Raw genomic sequence first — 21052 nt, 5'->3', positions numbered from 1 at the left:
ATGCCATTTCTTTTTTGAAGGAACCTTTAAAACACGCATAAATTCATAAGGGCCAATCTACACTTTACATGTATTAGTTTTTGTAGAAATAAGACTTTTTAATGGTTTTTTCTGGGAAAGAAAAACGGGATTCGGGATAGTGATGAAAAAAGTGTGGATACGGGATTCTCGTGGAAAAAGAGCCGGAATGCCGGATCAGGACCCCCCCTTCCAGACCCTCTTTCATGAGCCTTCTTTGAACACGATATGATAAACATCAAACGGGGCAGGCTGAGCCGAGTTTGTTATAATCACATCGAACAGAACAAGGGCGAATGAAGCACATTTCAGTTTGATTTAAACATGGTGATGATATGAAAAGGTGGCCAATGAAATTTGTTACGCTATATTATTCACCTTCTTGAGTTGAATGAACCATGTCAGACGAGAAAGCGAGTGAAACAGGGATTTCTTTCGAAATATTCTATCTACTTAAAGTTGTCTACATTCTGGAAAATTGTGACAAATGGTCGAAGGTTTATTGGAAGATTCGAAGTAGAAGCTTTGCTGAAAATTTCACGCCCTGTTCACGTCAAAAGATTGTGTTGCCCAGAATCGATCGTGTTCCGAAGACCCAAATATAAGATAGCAAACTCTATTGGAACAGGGTGATAAGCTTAACAGGAAATCCAGCAGAAGTGGTGGACAAAAACTTTGTACCAACATCATTTAGCTTGCATTGCAAACTTCTATGCGACTGTTTTAAATATCTTCTTAAAAGAAATCATCTCTAACAACACCAAATGTCGAAAGCACATGTTGAAGTTCACTGATGAAATAAAGCTGATGGTGAGATTTTACCTGTGTAAATTGCACAATTTCTCTGAACTTTGAAATTTATTTCCTCGACATTGTTTTTGGTGTTGTTTCAGGCAAATATTCAGTTAGATTTTTAGCTGTTAGAAAATGCAAAAAGGAAGTAATATACATAAATTTTTTCTGCCGACAAGGCTTTTGTCAACTAAAAGTTGAAATTGCACGATTTCCTATGGGACTTTTTCTTAAATGTTAGCTAAAAATCTGTTTTCAGTAACTGAACGATAATGCGGACAGTTTCTGGATCTACGTGTAAATTTTGGTGCAGCTTTTAAGTTCATTGTGGCACTTTTGTGGCTTTTTTGTTTTTTCTTCGGATGGCGTTATCTATTACTTTCTGTATTTTCGAAGCAAAAAGCTTACCAAAACTTCAGTTTTCAGCCTTCTTTTCTAACAGCCTCTTCGCTACAGCCGAAAAATCTTAAACTAGCTGACAGTTGCCGCAATTGTTTTCGATATAAAGTTATACACAGGTATAATGAATGGTACCGTACCGAGACTCATTGAACCAATCAGAAAAGTAGAAATGCGTCATTTGAGGTTTACAATTAAAAGAACACCGGTTATTACCAGGTGTGGCGCTTTGATTCGAACAATCGTAGTTAATGAGACTATTCATCAATTCATAGATCTATATTTTCAAGAATGTATCGTTTGGTATACACATGTGACATTTGGAGGCTAACCTTCTTTAAGAAGTAGTCTTTGATGTCTCGGCAGTCAGGTGGAATAGACTGTGTCACATCCCTCAACAGCCAAATAAAGAAAGGAAATGTTTTGTGAAAGAACTCGGTTTCTTTTGCACCAACAGTCCGTCCTCTTGATCAAATCTGGATTCGCTGAGACAACTTCACAATAAAACTAAAGCCAGCGTTAAAGAGAACTAACACTCATCTGTATATGGGTTACAAGGGGGGGGGGGGGGGTACTCCCTATAATGGCCTATATGGGGAGGCTCCGCCCGAAAGGGGTACCTTTTTCACGCTTCAGGTATATGAAAGGGAAGGATTTCACGAGTCGAAGTATTTGAAAGGGTAGGGAAATCTGTTATTCAGGTGTTGAGAGGGCCTTTCATTAAAATATTTCGAATTAGCACGCCTACGTTATGACTGTACTGTGTTAATTTATATGTGAAAGGGGTACTATTTTCGAATGGAAGGTATACGTAAGGGGTATCTTTTCTGCTTAAAATGGTATATAAAAGGGTAAGGGGTCGGATCTCGGGGCGGAGCCTGCCGTATTAATTTTTTTTAGTACCTCCCCCATCCCCCCGGGATGGGCTTCTTGTGTAACCGACTGACCAATACTGCATTTATCAAGGAATTTATAATATTGATACATAGATGTAAGCAAATTATCACAGGCGGCTTTCGACACACGTCTCTGAATTGAAAGAAAAACTTCGTGTCCCGAGCAGGTACCGAACCTGCGTCTCCCCTCATACTAGTCGGGAGTGAAATCCATTACACCATCGGAACAACTACGCTGGATACATGGCAACAGGCTTTTAGCTAGGATTTGAAACGTGGAAGTCCAAAATATGCTATAGGGTCCTATACGGTCTGCTTAAATGAGCAATTTATAAAGCAACATATAAAAATATAAAACAATTTGCTGTTAAAAGGGGCCATTAACAGGAAGCTTGGACACCCACGTGGCTAAAAGCCTGCTTGGCAACTTACTATGGTGCGTAGGTCAAGCGTGGCCAGCCCAACGGACATTTTTTATTCCAGATATCTGTGAGTTCATGGCTAAATCCCCGAATCAAGAGTGCAGCGGCAGCAGTTGGAATTCACAACCTTGGAATGCAAAACTCGATCAGCCGCTCAATGCCCAAAGTGGTATTTGAGTTGGTCTATATATATTATGTTCGCAATGTAGAAAGGATACTCCAGTCCCTCCAAGTCACGCTTTGTCGGGACACCTTGAGAGTTGTAAATGAGCACCGAAGCCAGAAGGACGGTTAATGTAAATATCTGATTATCATCATGGCTTTCACTGTCTGCAGCATCAATTCCTTCGGAGTCCAGTAGCACTATTGTAAATTCCTGGCCTCTGGAATCCTGAAAATTAGTGAATGCCATAAGAGCCTTAAGGACTTGGCACAGTAACATGGGCTACTAGGTCTAAAAAAAAAACCTGAGATGTAACGTTTGAATTGCCCACCTTATATTTTTCAGGTACAATCCATAACCAGATTCCCATGGTCTCGGCCACCATTTCATGCCCAAGAGGGAAAACCTCAGGTTGGTTAAAGGCTTCGCTTAAGATGTAGGACTTTCCCTTTCTATACGAACCAGCGACGGATACCACGCACACAGGACCTATTTCAGTAAAAGGAACAGAAATAGGAAGGTGACGATTGCTAATGAAAAAGGTTCCCTTGCCTTTCGTTACATTGCGTTGCAATCCAATCTACTCAGCAGCTTATAATAATCTGGAGGGAGCAAATATTGTGTATCGACTTGTGCAGTTGTACTTTGCAATTAAACATAAACAAGGCATTAGTCAACTCACAGTGAACACTGGCAGTACCTTTATTCAAACGCCTTTTCAGTGGGATGTTCAGGGATGGGAGCTGAAGAGTGCCTAATAGCATAACCATGCTGCGCTTTAGCTCTTTGCAATATTATAGCAAATATCATCTTCTTTCAATCAGTGACTTGATTACTGTGGCGTAAATACCTTTCTCTTTCCTCAGCCTTTCAAGTGCTTCGTCGACCACGTAAAGTGATGAGCGTTTTTCCTTTGTTCGGACGCACTGAAAAGTTTCGGAATCCCATTCGCAGTTGTTTGGAAGACAAAGCGGAATGGCTCTTACTCCTTCACAGCCTGCTGGATTTGCAGTGACAGCCCCTGGATTTGCATTGACAGCCCCTGACAATGCATTTGGAGGAATATTCGACAAGCTTATATGACCCTTTTTTTTTATGAGCAGCTAAAATGCTTGCAAATATTAGGTATTTATCGACAAGGTTGCGCAAAGTAACTATATAGCTTGTCAGTTGTTAGCAATTAGCTATTTTTCTTTCCACGGGTAAATAATACCTATTAAGGGTTGTTTGAACATTAGACCGGTGATTGAGTTTAGCACATACTTTCTGAACTTTAAAGTTGTAATGGTACGCAAGTGCACGATGCAACTCAGGGTATTCTTGCATTTTGTACAGGTTGACAACATGCAGAGCGCCTGAGCATAATAATAGTCGTAGCAACTGGCATAGTAACGAGCTTAAGCATAGAAATTATTGCAGACAGCTATTGAGGGGTGACGTGGTGGTTCCTTGGTGGAGTATTCCTTAGATTTTATATCGGAAGTGACTCCATCCCGTCCAAATCCTAGCCCTATTTCAGCCTAAAACACATCGTTTGCCAATCAAATTTCAGACCTGAAAGACTGGCATGGAATCATGAAATCAAAGCCCCAAGTCATACTTTTGGCGTAATCCTTTTAACAAAACATCTCAATTTCTTTAAGAAATTTTACGCTGTACTAAACAAATAAACAAACAAACCACAGTAGCAGAATTGATAACTAAGGCTGAATCAGCTGTGCAAGTCAATCAGTGAAAGCTGATCTGGCAGACGAGGGCATGGCTCTCAAGATGCAGAAAATTCCATCAGGGTAATTTATGATGCTTATAAATTTCTTCCCTGTGATTTGGTTCTCCTATATTGCCTTTTTACAAGGGGGATTAATAGTTGGCATACGAACTCGGACAACCAACTGCGAGTTGGCATTCAGGGAATAACTCCAGGACTGTTTACATAGTTGCATTTCTGTTCGTAGTTAACTCTTTCCAACGTCACCGAACCCAACAAGTATAAGCATTCATAAGGCCCTTTCCAGTAAAGAAGCCCAATATTGCGGGATACAAATGACGTTAACAAACCTTTAGAAGAGTTTCGCAAAAGCCGAGTCTCTTCTCTGTCTGGTTGCTGTCTCTGTACATTCGCAGGTGACAACCAGCATGCTTTCGATAACAGTTCCTCATCTCGTCTCGGTTCATCACGTTGCATTCGAGATTCCTGTAGTGGAGGACGTATACGAGTTCCATCTTCAGTAAATTACCACATTTTTAGACCACTGTAATCAATTGGGCGATGTTTAGTTCTGTTGTAACTGTCAACTACTAATATCCCATAGGGAATTTCAATCGCGCATCATGATGTTTCGGTTTCTATTTCTTCGTTTAGACAGTGTCGTAACTCCTTCAAACTAGCCCGGCATCCCTGTTTCATGCATTGACATGAACAAAACACCCACTGAACCTCTTGTTTACCCATAGAACAATTAAGCAAAACTACAAACACAGTTTGGAACATAACACAATAAGTTATTCTGTCCGCTTTTCTCTGTAAGCTGTAAAATAACACAGCCCCTCCACAGGTAGGTAAAACTATTTTCAGAATTCTGCATAATAATTTTGATCGTTAAATTCAACTGCTGTATTATCCATAAAAATGGCGACTTATCATCGTGAAGAAAAAAAAAATCGTTTTTTAAAACATCATTAAAATATTTACATGATATTCAACTTGCTGCCTCTGTGCGTTGGCGATGTTCTGATAGCGAGAGCTCCAGCGCCCTGGCCAAGGCATCGTCGTCATTTTCCAACTGGTATTGCCGTCTCCACGACTCCTGATCGAGGGATGGTTGAGAACGACGCTATACGAGAACAGAGAAATGAAAAATAAACTGAGCAGATCAGAATAAATGATTAACAGTAAGTTGATCCTAATGGCAAGGAGAAATAAGATAAAACATAAAGAGTAAAATATATTTGCCCGATATTTCGGTTTGTAAGACAAACCTTCTACGGGGGCTAGTTTTTCTTCTAGCCCCCGTAGAAGGTTTGTCTTACAAAATGAAATATCGGGCAAATATATTTTACTCTTTATTTTTTATCTTATTTCTCCTTGCCGTTAGGATCAGCTTACTGTTAATCATTTAGTCTCAAAGAATTTTACTGATCCAGTTCTACACGAGATCCGACACTCCTCACTGGTTTGTTGTCGTGGCCTTGCCTTACTACATTTTTTTGCAGATCAGAATACACCATGCAAGTATTGCTGGATCACCACACCCAAAGGAATGAAGTTTTGATCTGTTTTGATGTGCGATCTGTTATTTACTTAAACCATTCCATCCTAGCCAGACCGTTAATCGATGTCTTAGAAGTATTTTTTGTAAAACAAAAAGCATTTCCAGACATGATGGATTGATGGTCCATTAACAGTTCTTTAATAGGTCACGAAAATCATGGCAGCTATATTTATACTCTCTTAGTAAAGCTAAGTTAATCATCAAGCAAACGTACCTCCATTACCTTCTCCAGTCAGAACTAAATGTAAACCTGAAAGCAGCCGTCCTCAATTGAAACCTAAACACGTAGCAGACAATTGAAAAAGAAATGTCAGTGGATTGTAAAAAGAGAAAAATATTAATTGGATGGGAGCGCTCAGACGGGACGCTTAAGGTCATTCCCCAGTATTGCATTGCGCATCCCTACTGCGCATAATTTCACGCGTGATTAGCGCGCGCACATTAAAAAATGGCGGCTTTTCCTTTGTGACTAGACTTCGCCATGGAGGTAAATCGTCATTTTCTCGAAAACGTGCACGGTGACCTATCATTTTTTTTCTGTTATTTTGAATCGAGTAATAAATTTCTCTATATAAAATAAATATGGGCCAATTCTCAGTGTTGAGCAAGAAACTATTGTAGAAAACGTGAATTTAGCAAGTAATCATGGTGCTAATTATAAGGATTTATATGGTATAAACAAGGTGCTGTTGCTCCTAAACGAGCATGGGGACCCCTCATTTTTGTGTCCAAATTTAAGTCCCTATAATATGAAGAATCAATGAGTAAAGTTTGATTAAAATCTCAGTGCAGGTTCTATTTCAGTGGAATTACCTTAATGTCAACTGGACGTTTAGGGAAGACCCCAATCTCATTCCTCCCCCGTTAACGTCCACTTTTCTTTACCTCATTATTTACATTTTAGACTTCCGACAACGGTATTGGGCACAGAGAACCCGGGAGAGAACCACGACTGTCTCCGGGTTCAAGGCCTGGAAATTAAAGGCCTCCATGTTTTCAACAAGGTAATGTGCAAGGGACAAGGGCACTCATTTCCTCCTTCCGAACACTTCACGTATAATTTAATCTTTCTTCGCTCTTTTGTCGGCTTTAACTGCACGTGTCAAGGTCGCACGTGGGGGTGAAAACCTCCTGAATTTGTTGAGCGCTTTCCATTCGAGCACGCGTTTTAAACCCTCGTACATTTCTTCGCCAACATATGCAAAACAAAAGAGTACACCACGGTGGCATCTTTTTTTTATTGGAATTAAGTGGCAGTCTCTCTAAAAGCGGTCCGCTGCATTTCGGGTCGGAAAAAAGTTTTCCCTCAACTATCTTGGGTCATAAGAAAATCCAAAAACTTTAGTTTTTGCAAATACGTCAAAATAATTTTTTTAGAGCTCAAAACAATCATAGCCGGAAAACGCATGAATTTGAGTGTTGCAAGGACAGAAACTTACCCAAATTGAAAAGCTCGCTGCTCAAAGTCCACTAAACGCAACAAAATGTTGTTATGATCCCTACATCAAGTGATCCTCCAAAGGTAAGAAATGCACGTTACTTTTGATATGTTTTGTTCTGAGGGATCCTGAAAATTTATCTGTTACCACCCGTTATATCGCTTTCTGAAAACCTGCTAAATTATTTAGGTAATCATACGGTTTCGAGTTCAATTTGGAATTAATTGAGTGAGTTTTTCAAAAAGCTGAAATTGCACGAGCCGCTTCGGTGAGTGCAATTTCAGCTCTTTGAAAAACTCACAAGCGCAAAATTAATTCCAAATTGAACGAGAAAAACCGTATGATTACTTATTAATAATATAACCATGAAAAAATTTGCGCGGAGGATGTTTTGAACATTGATTCTTGCCACGCAAACTATTACAAGTTACTAAATATTTAACTTCGCTCATATATGGCATGGACATATGAATCCATACAAACTTAAAAAGCGAAACCATGTTACCTTTCAGCTTCCAGGTGCCAAATAGAAGATAATAAACAAAATAGAAGTGCATTGGTCCGGCACAAATTGTCGATTTCAGTGTTCATTGTAGAAGCCCTTCACACGTATGAAAAGCTGAATTTTACATGTTCAAAGTATTAGAACCTCAAATGCATGCAAATTCTGAATTACACGTATTTCGTTTTTAGAATCGTCAATAGAAAGAAAGCAGTGGATTTCAAAACATGAAAAAGTTTCACGACAAACGAAGTTTAACAAACAAGCCAAATTTGCATAACACGTTGGAGCCGTTACATTTCCCGGTGAAGTCCCCACGGCACGGTACACGGGAACAAACAAGTCATCACTTTTAGCTACTTATGGCGTTAATAATTTGTATTTGTGCGTGATCGTTTTTGTTTTAGACTGTAGGTGAAGTTTAACAATGTTAAAGCGTTTTGAATGAGAACTTGCGTGACAAAGTAATTTGCATAATTGAGTGTGAGAATAGCTCAAAGCCCAGAAAGTCCGTAGTTGCTGTGAGAAAGGAAGACAAAAAGCGCAAGGTATTTTTACATTTCTATGCTTCCTGACCTTTGCTCGGCAGAATTCAGCCGGAGTTTTGAGCGGCTGGGTCTGGACTTGGGAAATAAACGGCAGCGAAGACAAGCTATTTTAGCAGTTTTCAGAAAGCGATATAACGGGTGGTAACAGCTAAATTTTCAGGATCCCTCAGAACAAAATATATCAAAAGTAACGTGCATTTCTTACCTTTGGAGGATCACTTGATGTGGGGATCATAACAATTTTTTGTTGCGCTTGGTGGTCTTTGAGCAGAGAGCTTCTCAATTTGGGCAATTTTGTGTCCTTGCAACACTCAAATTTATGCGTTTTCCGGCTATGATTGTTTTGAGCTCTAAAAAAAAAATTGTTTTGACGTATTTGCAAAAACTAAAGTCCTTGAATTTACTTATGATCCAAGATAGTTCACTGAGAAAAGTTTGAGGGAAAACTTTTTTCCGACCCGAAATGCAGTGGACCGCTTTAAAGAGACTGCCACTCAAGAGCAATTCTCCAGGAAAGTGAAGCAAAGTTGGAAATGAAAATTTTTAACCCCCCCCCCCCCCCCCCTCATTTTTTTGTGTGGAGGTAGGTTACCTGGGAGGATGAACAAAAACAGCCATATTTGGATCGGCAGGTGTGTCGTTGCCATGGTAACCGCCCTTGATCACGTCGGCCTGAGATCTGTACGGGTCCGCAAATGATCCCAGGAACGCAAATGATCCCAGAACCGCAAATGATACCCAAACTGTACCGCAAATGATCCCAGGACCGCAAATAATCCCGGAACGCAAATGATCCCCATTTTGGACCGCAAATGATCCCGAAAAAAAAAGTAAGGAATGGCATGGAGGTTGGATTGGTGTGGATAGAGAATTAATGTGAAGAGCGCTTATTTTTATTAAAAGCACTTTAAATCATGCATGGCTCACAACAGGTTTCTGCCCCATTATAATTTTCAAGAAAGACTCAATTTTGTTTCTTACCAGGCTGTTATAAATTTGCCGATACAATCATCAAAAACTAACTTGGACGGAATTCTAAACTGATTGTGACCAGGGGCCATTTTCTCCAACCCTGCAAGCAGAGTCTCTTTCGATCTTCCTAGAAAAATCGGGTCTGCCAGCGGCCTAGGAGAAACGGGATTGAATATTATCTACCCCGGAGCTTGTTATGAAAACGAAGCCACTGGAGATATGGCCTTACTTGGCCATGAAGCAGAGCTGCATTACCATAGCCTGGAACCAATAGCTGCTCAGAATCCCCAGCTAGCCATTGCTCAGGAATTAAAGCAAAAATACGGCGAAGGAAAAATAACAGAAGAGATTTGTCCCAGATGTGGTGGCCGGAGCATTGCAGGTCTACGCAAATGATAGCATTTTCTGTAATAGTTGTTTAATGGACGATTTTTAGCAAAGGGCATTGGAAAAAACAAAACTGCAGTATTGCATGTTATAGGCTAAAACATTGCGTTCTAGTTATTAATGTTACGATTGTTGCTAGCCAGGGCCGGGTGGCGTCCTTTTCGCCTCGTCAAAGAGATCAGTGGACCGTTTCTCGAAAGTCCCTAAACTTTTCACATGTGACAATTCCCTTTTTATCTCAAGAAGGCAGAGGGTTTGAGTGTTTCACAATCCGCTTTTAGTTATCTCGAAAAAAACGTGCTAAAAGTCATCGGGACTTCTCGAGAAACAGGCCCCTGGTTCAGCAATCGGTTTAGAATTGCTTCGAAGTTAGTTTTTGAGTATCCGATGATTAAATGTGGCAAATTTAAACTATAAGGAGGCAGAAACCTGTTGCTAGCCATGCATGATTTAAAGTGATTTTAATAAAAATAAGCGCTCTTCACATTAATTCTCAATCCAGACCATTCCAGCCTCCACGCTATTCCGTCCTTTTTTTTCGGGATCATTTGCGGTCCAAAATGGGGATCATTTGCATTCCGGGATCATTTGCGGTCCAATATGGAGATCATTTGCGGTCCTGGTATCATTTGCGGTACAGTTTGGGGATCATTTGCGGTTCTGGGATCATTTGCGGTCCTGGGATCATTTGCGGACCCGTACAGATCTATTCTTTGACCAAAAAATTCACTCCCAAGAAGTAAAAATTAACGAGTCTGGTTCTCGGGTGCATGGGAACCAAAACAAATGAAATTCATACAGATAGCAGAGGCACTCTTCTAGTTTATAAAATTTACCGTTAAAGTATTTTGGGTTTTATAATCAAGAAGACAATGCTCGTCCTACTATGTCGCCTGTCAGCCACTTTGACAAGCAGTTAAAACAACTTCAACCATATTCGTAATTTCTCCGAAAGTACTCTTTCCCAAAAAACCAAATTAGTAGCAGAGCTTACATAAATATTGAAGTTTCTAAATACCATAAAATCTATTTGGGGAAAATTATATTCTGGCCATGGGTGTTGAAGACATCCGAGGCAAGTTGCAAAAAGTTGCAAAATTGGAAATTTTGAGGGTTCCAGTAAGGCCTACTCTGGGGCCTTAAGTCGCCGTAACTTAAGGCGACTTTGGGCGATTTAAGGCGACTTTAGGCAACTTAAGCAAAATTGGCAGAAAAAACATCGCGAGTTTGTGGAGTACAAAAATGCCCGTAAATTAAGTCGTTAGACTGTCCGCGTGAACAAAATCCGCGACAAAAGATCGGCTACTTTTCGAGACTCCTTGGATTTCAGGAACCACGAGTGACCTGATTACAATTTGAGAGAGATTACCCTGGGAATAAGGCCTAGATGGAGGATTCACTTTCTTATTCGTTATCATCTTTGATGTAAACCTTCATTTACCGGGTGAAATTCAAAGAACACAGCAGCACAGACATCTTTAGCACCAGCAGCACGAGCTTTGTAGTCGTGTTCAATTCTGTTATATCCAGCTATAATGTCTTCGAACATTACTTTGGCACCACCCTTTCCATGTAGCTGAGCAAGGACTGGGTCTAGATGTTCCTTCTTGAGTTGTTTCAGGAGACTGGTGCAGGATTCTCGTGTTAGCCTTTCATTTTCACTCTGCCACGAGGCCAACTTTTTGTGAAGAGCTTCCTGAAACATGTAAAAGAAACAAAATGCAGCAAAGGGATTATAAAGATCAAAGTCCTAAGGCTCCGTTTATAAGAGTTTCAGTTTCATAGATAAAAGAGACGTGTGATTGCTTTCCATTTAATGAAATTTAAAATAAAATAAACAAAACAAAACCAACAAAATTAATTGGAATGGACTGACATTTAATGCAACGCAATGGAATATATGTAATTGCAGTGCTCTCACCTCAAAATGAAAACAAACTGGACTGCTGTTTATTTACTGGTCCTTTGGACAGCTACCGTACATATAAATAGCTGACGTTTTTAGAACTGATCCCATTTGTCATTTGTTTCCTAATTGTGCACGTGAGCAAAGGTGAAGGACTATGGCTAAAAACATCAGCTTGCAGCAACATCAACGTTTTAGATCATTGATTAATTAAGTGCAACATAATTAAAACTAAAGCCTGGTTCACACTAGCGACATAACGACATAAGGAAAAAAGTCAGTTTTATCTTTATGTCGTTATGGTCATGCTGTTATGTTGCTAATATGTCATTATGTCTACATGTTCAAACTACAAACATAACGTCCAGTTTACGTTGAAATAACGTCCTTTTTATGCCGTTCGCCGACGATATCGTTATGTCGTTATGTCGCTAGTGTGAACCAGGCTTAAACCAAGTTTCCGCACAACGGTTCTTATATATACAGCAGCTCATGGAGAATTTTTTGTTGCTTCTGGGCAGATCTCTCCCAAGTAATCTGTGCCGTTCAAATCATTCGTTCAAACGTGGCACATATTATTATTCGATGCTAAATATTTTTCTCTCCTTGTCCCAATCGCTGCTTACCGTCAGTTCTCTCAGATACTTTTCAGATGTAACTGCAGATATTCCCATCGTCTCTGCCTCTAGTTGAGCAATACGTTGCTCAAGGGCGGCCTCGTGAGTCCTTCGAATTTCTTCGTTATCGCAAGGCAGCTGACCTGATAGCCTTGACGTCATGAGGGCGTCATAAGCCTTAAGAGCGGCGTTCGCAGCCTCAGAACATTTTGTCACTACAAACGTTTCCCAAGCTGTCTGGACATTAGGAATCACACCAGGAGTGTTGATAGCTTCCACATACAGCTGAACCAAGGCAGCCAGGCCTACAGATTGATATTAATTTCAGTATTGATTATTAGTACTTATTTAAGTAACTTATACCCTAGACCACCTCGGAAAATGGCTTAGACACTTGATCAGCATGGTAATAGTCATTATTAGTGGTTTTAGTCTCAACTGAGTAAAGAGATCTGTGTTGTTTAAACCATATTTATAGCATACATGTATGTCGGGTTTGCTGTATAGAAGAAACGTTAGAGGATGGCTTGAAATGCATGGTTAAATGTATTGGGTTTTGTTACTGATACAATTTTTACCATAAAGGAGCTAACGTTTTTGTGTGTTATCGAGCTAAAACTCTCGCAGCATATATATATCTCATATTAGTATAAATTTACAATGGTCTATTGTGAATCTGTGAATTTGATTGGCTCTTTCACTGTTTTCTATCTGCTGATGGACAACGGTTGTGAAATAACCAAAGAAAATCGTTCTCCTGTCTATTTTGACCAATCACGAAGCTTTTCACCAATCACGTGATGCTTGTTTCACACCTCAGTGCACATCGCGCGCAGTGTTTGAAACCTTTGAATTGCCGATGTAAACACTTTTTTCCCTAAGCTTTACTTTACATTTTTATGCAATGAGACCACTACAATTTTATACTAAAACAATTAGACTACTCGCCCTCGTTTTCTACGAGCGGTAGTCAACTCGGCGCTCATAGAAAACTCGTGCTCGTAGTCTAACTGTTAATTAAAATCCCGTGAAGCAAACCACATAGCATTATTTCACAACGTAAGCTCTACCTTCACCGGTGACTATTTCTCCATCGTTAAAGCTGTGTTTAGGAATCAGGATGGTTCGCAGTAGTTCCTTAAATTTCTCTATTCCAGAGAGAAATTCAGGATTGATCTGAAGAAGTGTCGCGTTTCTTTTTTCGTTTACTATTCTCAAAGAATGGTTAAATCGTGATACAAAACTAAATACGATTTCGAGACTGCAAATATATACCGCAGTATATTGGCGGCTAGCTCTCGTACGCCTGGCTAGGTCTATATATTAACCTAGTTATTAACACCATAGGCTAAAATTTTGGCACTTTTATAAACAGCTTTTAACTCAGCTTGTATAGAGCTTAAAAATTAAAGTAATTTCTTATATGGACAGACATGAATTGACGTTTTAAAGCAGCTTAGTTTTACTGCGATATATTACGCATAAAGGAGCTGAAATAAATAAGGGGATTTAGCGTAGGCTTGTTTTCACTAGCGACCGAGTGAGCTGTAGTAGTCGGGGTCGTTATCAGCTAGAGGGGCAGAGTGATACGATCTTGTGAAAATCAAACTGACGGAGTCGGAAGCAGAACACCCATTCCGCTCATGACTGATGATCTACTTGATAACTACTATGTCGCAGTCGGAAGCAGAAGCGTGAGAATAAACCAGTCACTTAGCCGGATTCCAGGCTTTGTGATTGGTTGGTTCTTACGCTTCTGCCTCCATCTCCGACAATCTAGTTTTCATTGGATCATAAGCGACCGAGGTTGTAAACGGAATCGGAAGAAATGGGAACGCTCTGATTCATCCAACTCCCATTCCGTCGAGCTCATAACTCCACACATTACTCCGATTTTCGATTTTCACTAGGCCGAGAGCTCTCTTACGACTCCAACAACGACTCCGTCGCTAGTGAAAACTAGCCTAGAATGCAGTCTTACTTTTTTGGACACAATTGTCTGTTTCTTATAACACCAGATTTATCTGCGCCAGTCCGTTCATCTATTCCACTTACAGAAAATAAACCTATTTACACTTTAGAAACTAAAACAGCCTCGTGCCATGCAGCAGATACTACATAAATAAGAATCCTGTCCAAGCTGACCCTACGTTGTTATCGGTGGCTTTTAAAAGCACGTTAAAGGATACTCCAATCCATTAAGATCGTGTCTTGTGGCGACTCCTGCTGAATTGTAAATCAACACAGAGGCCAGCAAAACAGTAAGTGTGAAGATTTGATTGTCGTCTAAACCTTCTCCTCTCACGGCATCGATACCCTCCGAATCCAGTAAAACCACAGTACACTCCTGGCCGTTGGAGTCCTGTGTAAGAAACGTTATAATGGATCATTGAAAGTCAAAGTGTAGTGCTACAAAAAAAAAGGAAAAAAAATGAACTATTTCCTGGAAACTGCGTTCGTGTACGTGTTGTTTTTCCGTCCACCCAGACACGAAAACAAATATTAATTTTTTTCATTAAAAAACATAAGCATTTCCAATCATTTTGGGAACGCTAACAGTTTCGCTGTTCCGTACACAGAGATTTATTCAAGCTTTTCCTAGGAGAGCATTGTTGAAATCTTATAGTATCGATGAGTTTGTGCTGAACACTAGCTTGTATCATTATCGGACGGAAGATCAAAACCTGTGTGTAAAAATAATCACTTTCCGATGAAAACGACTGAAAACGTAAATATGTGGGGTAGGTGGTAGCAGAGAAAAACGGTGTAATTTCAAACAGTTGTACTCACAGATGCATTTTTTTTCATTTTTCGATAATTTGAATCTTGCACGTTTTTGTTTTTGTTTTTGGGGAGGCGCGGTGGCCTCATTGTTAGTGCGCTCGTCCCCGCATCTAGCGGTCCTGTGTTGTGTTCTTGGGCAAGACACTTTTCATGGTACCTCTCTCCACCCAGGAGCATATAAATGGGTACTGGCGAATTGTAGGGAAAACCTGACAAATTGCGGGGAGGTGACCTGCGGGGAAGTGTCCAGGGGGAGTAGAAATACTCCTAGCCGCTTCGTGCTACAGAAACTGGGATAAGTTCCGGCAATGAGCTTCACATTTTTATAGGGTTGACAATTTCCAAACCTTACCCGAATTTTTTGAGGCACAATCCACATCCAGATTCCCATGGTTTCTGAATCAAAATGATGTCCCAGAGGAAAAACATCTGATTGCCTCGCTTAAAACGTAAGATTTTCCTTTTCTGTACGGTCCAGCAATTGATACTACACATACCGGACCTAGAAAGTACGAGAGAACGATGCATTTATATTACTATTTTCATTTTGAAGGATTGTGTTTTCCTGAAACTCTCGTCAACTTTATAAAAAAAAAACCTTTGTGAAAATGCCGACGGAATACTTTTGCAATAACCCCCGACCCACCCCCTCCTCTACTTCTACTTGAAACTAAGAATTGGAGCAATTGATGGTTGAGCTGTTTGTGTAAACTTATACGCACGAGTGTTAATACCATTTCAGTTAGACACCAGTGAAATTCAAAACATCGTTGGGCAATACTCTTGACTCTTCTCATTTCCAAGCGGATACAACCAAGACGAGATTTAAAAGAACAGATTGTGTAAGTTTTCCTTTAGGCATGTATGGCGCAATAAAAATCAGTACATCTGATCTCGACACAGTAACTGCACGGTTTGCCTCGATCTGGATACTTTATCAAGAAAAACTGACGTGCATATTCTTACCATGTCCGAAAATCTGAATGAAATGATTGAAACTGTATTAATAAATACTTACTGCATTTCATTCATGGATAGAGTTAAAATCTACGAAATGCAACAGCGGTAATGGACTATTAGACCTTTCTTATAATACCAGCATTAACAACAAAATTTACAATTGGTTTTTAACGTGCTCTCACGATCATAAAGAACATTTTCCACTAAACTGGCGATAATTTTAATATGAAATTTTTACCTCTGACCGTGCGAAGTTTCTGAAGTGCTTCATCAACGACATAAAGAGAGGAACGCCTTTCTCCTGTTTTAATGTATTCGCCCGTTGCTGCACTCCACTGGCAGTTGTTAGGTAGACAGAGTGGAATTGCCATGTTCTGTGCGTTTCTGCGCGTTGCCATGTTTCCTAAATTTCAAAGTGTAAAACGTTTGACATTTCTTGATGGCATGGTATGAAGATTTAATCCTCTGTTAAAATGTTCTGTTTTTTATTGTTTAGTGCCTCCTGGAAAACGCTCATATTCCATGAGTTAAACTGGGCCGAACAGCTGACGAACTGTATCAGCCTTCCCCCTATTCTATGTCTAATTTAAACACGATCGTTTAAGTTCTTTTTTGTCACGCTTCGTGGTTTGTCAACAAAAAAGAAACACAGCTACAAGTAGTTTGATCTTGGCGTCCAAAATCAAATACTTTAGCTATTTTGGTTACATAGCTGTAAACATCAGGCCAAAGTCGTTCGAAGGGTCGGATAACGCCGTCTACCGGACAAATCGCTATCAGTGGATAGGTCTTGTCGAAAAAAAAAGGAAAATTGTGGTCATTGTTTACCCACATTTCGAACTTCAAGGGCCAGAACAATAACATAACAACAAGCAACTCTACAACGATAAGTGCAACTAATTGAGCCTTACTGCTACGCCTTGACTGCGAGCTTCTCTTACACTTTACTTTGCCGTTTTCAGCTAAATCCCACAAGTGTATTATCTTCACCTCTCTTGTATTCTTTTCACTTCGCACCAAGGTATTGGCTATTCATGCTGCATGACGTGGCCTTACAACACCAAATGGTTGTCCCTAGGTGCTAATGCTCTCAGCTCACAATTTTGTTTAGTAATTACATTGTTAACGCCCTCTATTCTTGTTTGCATCCATAGTTTTTACACGAAAATTTTGCCGTTAAAAAGTCTCATGGATTAGTGTAGCCTACTTTTCTCTCTATCTCTTTACAACCAATTTCATTGATACGCGACCCCCGATTCAAAACTCTCGCGACCATTTGGCGATTCGATCCCGTCTATCATGCGTTCCTCATAGGGTGCTATGGGAATGCCGCTCTTGTTTGGAAAACCATGGCTGCCAGTGTGTAGCCTGTTCTTTCAACATGGTTTACTTTGGCGAGTGGCGTTTTTGCTCGTCCAGGAGTTTAGCGTGAGCGTTATTGCAAGATTTCTGCACGCGGGGAAGACATTTGTGAAGAAAATTCCGAACATCTACAGAAATACCTCCACGGATGATCAGCCAGCCTGGATGGAAAAAGCCAGACAAAAAAAAATAGCATAAATCGGCACAAATAAACAAAAATGCAGTAGATGACACTGATCGCTGAAATAAAACTGAATAATAGTCAGTTACTTTTCTTATTGTAAAGCTTATGTTCCTTATGCATCGAGTGATGGAAGCCACACCATATCTGTATTCCACCTTTTTACTCGGGGGGGGGGGGGGGGTAGGGAGGGGTACTAAAAAAAAATTAAACCGGGAGACTCCGCCCCGAGATCCGACCCCTTACCCATTAAAACCAAATTGATTGCAAGGCTGGTACTACGGCAGAAGGACAAAATTTATTGGCCAATATTTCAACTAGCAGAGCCAGTCTTCTTCAGGGCCAGTACTTAATACAAGAAAAATAACGGCTCTAAAATTTGAATTTAGATGATATACAATAGCAGTTAATGTTTGACTAATAAAAGTAACGTGAATAGTGATATATAAGGTTACAACTGTAGATAAATGTATACAATACTGAAAAGAATAAAGGTAAACAGTCAACGTTCATTTCGGCGGTTCATTACACTCGGTTCAAGCGTTTGGCCTCTGTGTCTAAGATAGGCCTCCCTACCCTTACCCTTTTATATACCATTTTTGGCAGAAAAGATACCCCTTTCGAAAACCTTCCATTGACAAATGATACCCCTTTCGAATACCTTTCATTGAAAAATAATACTCCTTTCAGAAACCTACTTAAGAACATTGCATCCCCTTTCTTTCCCTTAGAATGAAGTTGATGAACGATATTACAGAACGAAATATTTTAATGAATGGCCCTTTTAAATACCTAAATTACAGATTTCCCTACCCTTTCATATACTTCGACTCGTGAAATCCCTACCCTTTCATATACCTGAAGTGTGAAAAAGGTACCCCTTTCGGGGGGAGCCTCCCCTTATAGGCGATTATCGGGAGTACCCCCCCCCCCCCCCCCCGGGCTTCCTACACTTCGGGAGGTTAATATTGTGCAATGAGTCTTCTTCATGTTTGTTTATCTTTGCCGATTTCTGCGATTTTTTTTCACCTACCGTCCATTTGTCTGGCTTTTCCGTCTTTTTCCGTTAGGGCTGGCTAGTCAACCGTGGAGGTATTACTGTAGATTCTCGGAATTGTCTTCCCCATGTGCAGAAATCTTGCTGTGATGCTCACGCTAAACCCCTGCACGAGCAAAATCACCACTCGCCAAAGTAAACCAAGGAATAACAAGCAGCCATGTTGAATGAACAGGCTACACAGCGGCAGCCATATTTTTAAAAACAAGAACGGCATTCTTAGGGAGGTGGCATGGCCAAGTGGTTTAGGGCGCTGGATTTAAAATCTGGAGGTCCCTGGTCAAAACCTCCATCCTACTGCTTTCTGGATTTGTTCTCGGTAGTCCCGAGTTCAACTCTTCGACCGACCAGTTGGCATTCTTAATAGTTTATGTTCTATTTGCGATATTTAGTTATTAATTTACAGACAGAAGCGAATCGTCAAATGTTCGCGAGAATTTTCATTCGGTCAGGTTGCATATCAATGAAACTGTTGGTAAATGTAGCAATTGAGTCTACTTTGAGTGTTAGAATCTGAATTATGTCGAATGGCTTATAGTTGGTTGGTGAAAGTTGTTTTCGTGTTTTGGTTTCGCCTGCTAAAATGAAATTTTTAAATAGATATTAAGTTTCGATCAGATCCTTGATCCAGTTAGTATAAATGTAATGCCGGTTTTCGTTTGACGCTGTCAATCATATTCCGAAATAAAAAATGCACATTCTTCTCGAGCTCGATGGGATTCTTCGTTTTGCCTGAAGAAGAAGGCTGCTGGTAATGTTACAGGGGCACCCAACGACCAATTTGTTGTAAAATGTATTATTACACCCCAGTTAATGAAAATAAATGTTATTAAGGCATTTTCAGGTGTTTTTCAGAGTCGCTGGGAAAACATTATCTGTTCCTTTTTCCCAGCAAGACACACATGAAATTTCCCAGCCAGCTAGATAAAATTGGTTGGTTTCCCAGCCAGGAATTCCGCGCGCTTTCAAATCCCTCGATCTGAAGCGACCGAACAAAGCGACAAAACCGGGACAAAACAGGTTTATTCCACAAGCGCAATCACTCTGACCAGCCGTCGTATGTTTGTGACTACTCTCTGGGAGAGGGAAGGGGTTCCTTTTTTTTTTTTTTTTTTTTTTTTTTAGTCGTCCTCACTGTAATTCGCAGGCAAAACCTCTATCAATAACAACATTTCCCAGCCAGCTCATCGAAACACCTGTATTTTTGCCAGCCAGCAAGATTCCTCTGGGGAACAGATAATGTGAGGAACAGATTCGTTGGGTGCCCCTGATGTTAAAAGGCTTTTTTCTAATTTAACAGTCCTTGCAAACTCAAAGAGAAATATTCTTGTTACTTTAAGGCCGCCTTATAATCCAACTGCAGCGTATACCGTTCAAATAACAGCACAAATATAGAGCGATATTGTACAGTTATTTGTAAATTAAAAAACCTGTTTGCCGTACAGATTAGCGCGCACACTCAGTTGGATAATAAATCTCTTATTGGATAATAACTGAATCTCTTATTAGATGTTTTGGTGTGTAGTATCGCTTTATATCTTTACTCGTTGTTTGTATTTTGATTCGACCTAGGGGCTCGTCAAAATTCGGCACAACTCGTAAAAATATACTACGATACTATACACCAAAACATCTAATAAGTTATATATAAATTGCATCGTGCCACCGACATGTCTCCACAAGCTTCCAAATACTTCTCCGAGTAACGAAGGTATGACAAACCGTACCGACCTAAATCTTTGTTTATAAATCAATGATCTATCTTGACTTAAATTATTGAATAATTTTATTTTGAATGCATGACTGTCAAAGCCGGCAATAATATAGCGGTTCGTTAGCTTAAATAGCACTCCCGTCTGTCTCGGCAGTGGTTCGCTCGATCGTGATAATTGTGTAAGGGTTTCAGATAAAATTATGGCGACTGGCTAACTACTGCAAAGGTTAGCCTAAATAGTACTCACTCGAAGCATGTTAGATCAAACGAAACGTTATTTTCGTTGGATTAGCTAACCGGAGAGCTTTTAACTGAAGCACTACTCAGGTTAATCATATCATATCATATCTTACAGCTGTAAGAAATTCTCGTTACGCCAATCCCTCCCTCCCTCTCGTTACGTAAATATATTTCATTTCGAAATACTGAGTCTTCCCCTATCTTGCTTCTGTTTCCTACTGGATCTTTTAGTTTATAAAGTTCATAGTCTGATTCCCTCCCTCAGCACACTTAAGGATTTTTCATCTGTTCTCCGTAATTATAAAAGACTAAGTAAGGTAACGATACTCACCTGACTGAATTTAAGAAACGTCTCTGTTTCGATGGAAGGCTGATGTAAGTCTTGTGTCTGCCTCGAAATGTCACAGCCTTCTTCCGAAAC

At 40.0% G+C, this 21052-nt stretch overlaps 2 pseudogenes; both read right to left on the bottom strand.

The window, feature by feature from the left end:
* The window catches only part of LOC138010132 (guanylate-binding protein 6-like), a 20979-nt pseudogene extending 9652 nt beyond the window's left edge, over positions 1 to 11327 (bottom strand).
* Positions 11225 to 21052, bottom strand: LOC138010131 (guanylate-binding protein 6-like; annotated as a pseudogene).

Source organism: Montipora foliosa, chromosome 7 (assembly GCF_036669935.1).
Source record: "Montipora foliosa isolate CH-2021 chromosome 7, ASM3666993v2, whole genome shotgun sequence".
Lineage (NCBI taxonomy): Eukaryota > Metazoa > Cnidaria > Anthozoa > Scleractinia > Acroporidae > Montipora > Montipora foliosa.
The sequence above is the reverse complement of the archived record's forward strand: the minus strand, read 5'-3'. Positions and strand labels throughout refer to the sequence as shown.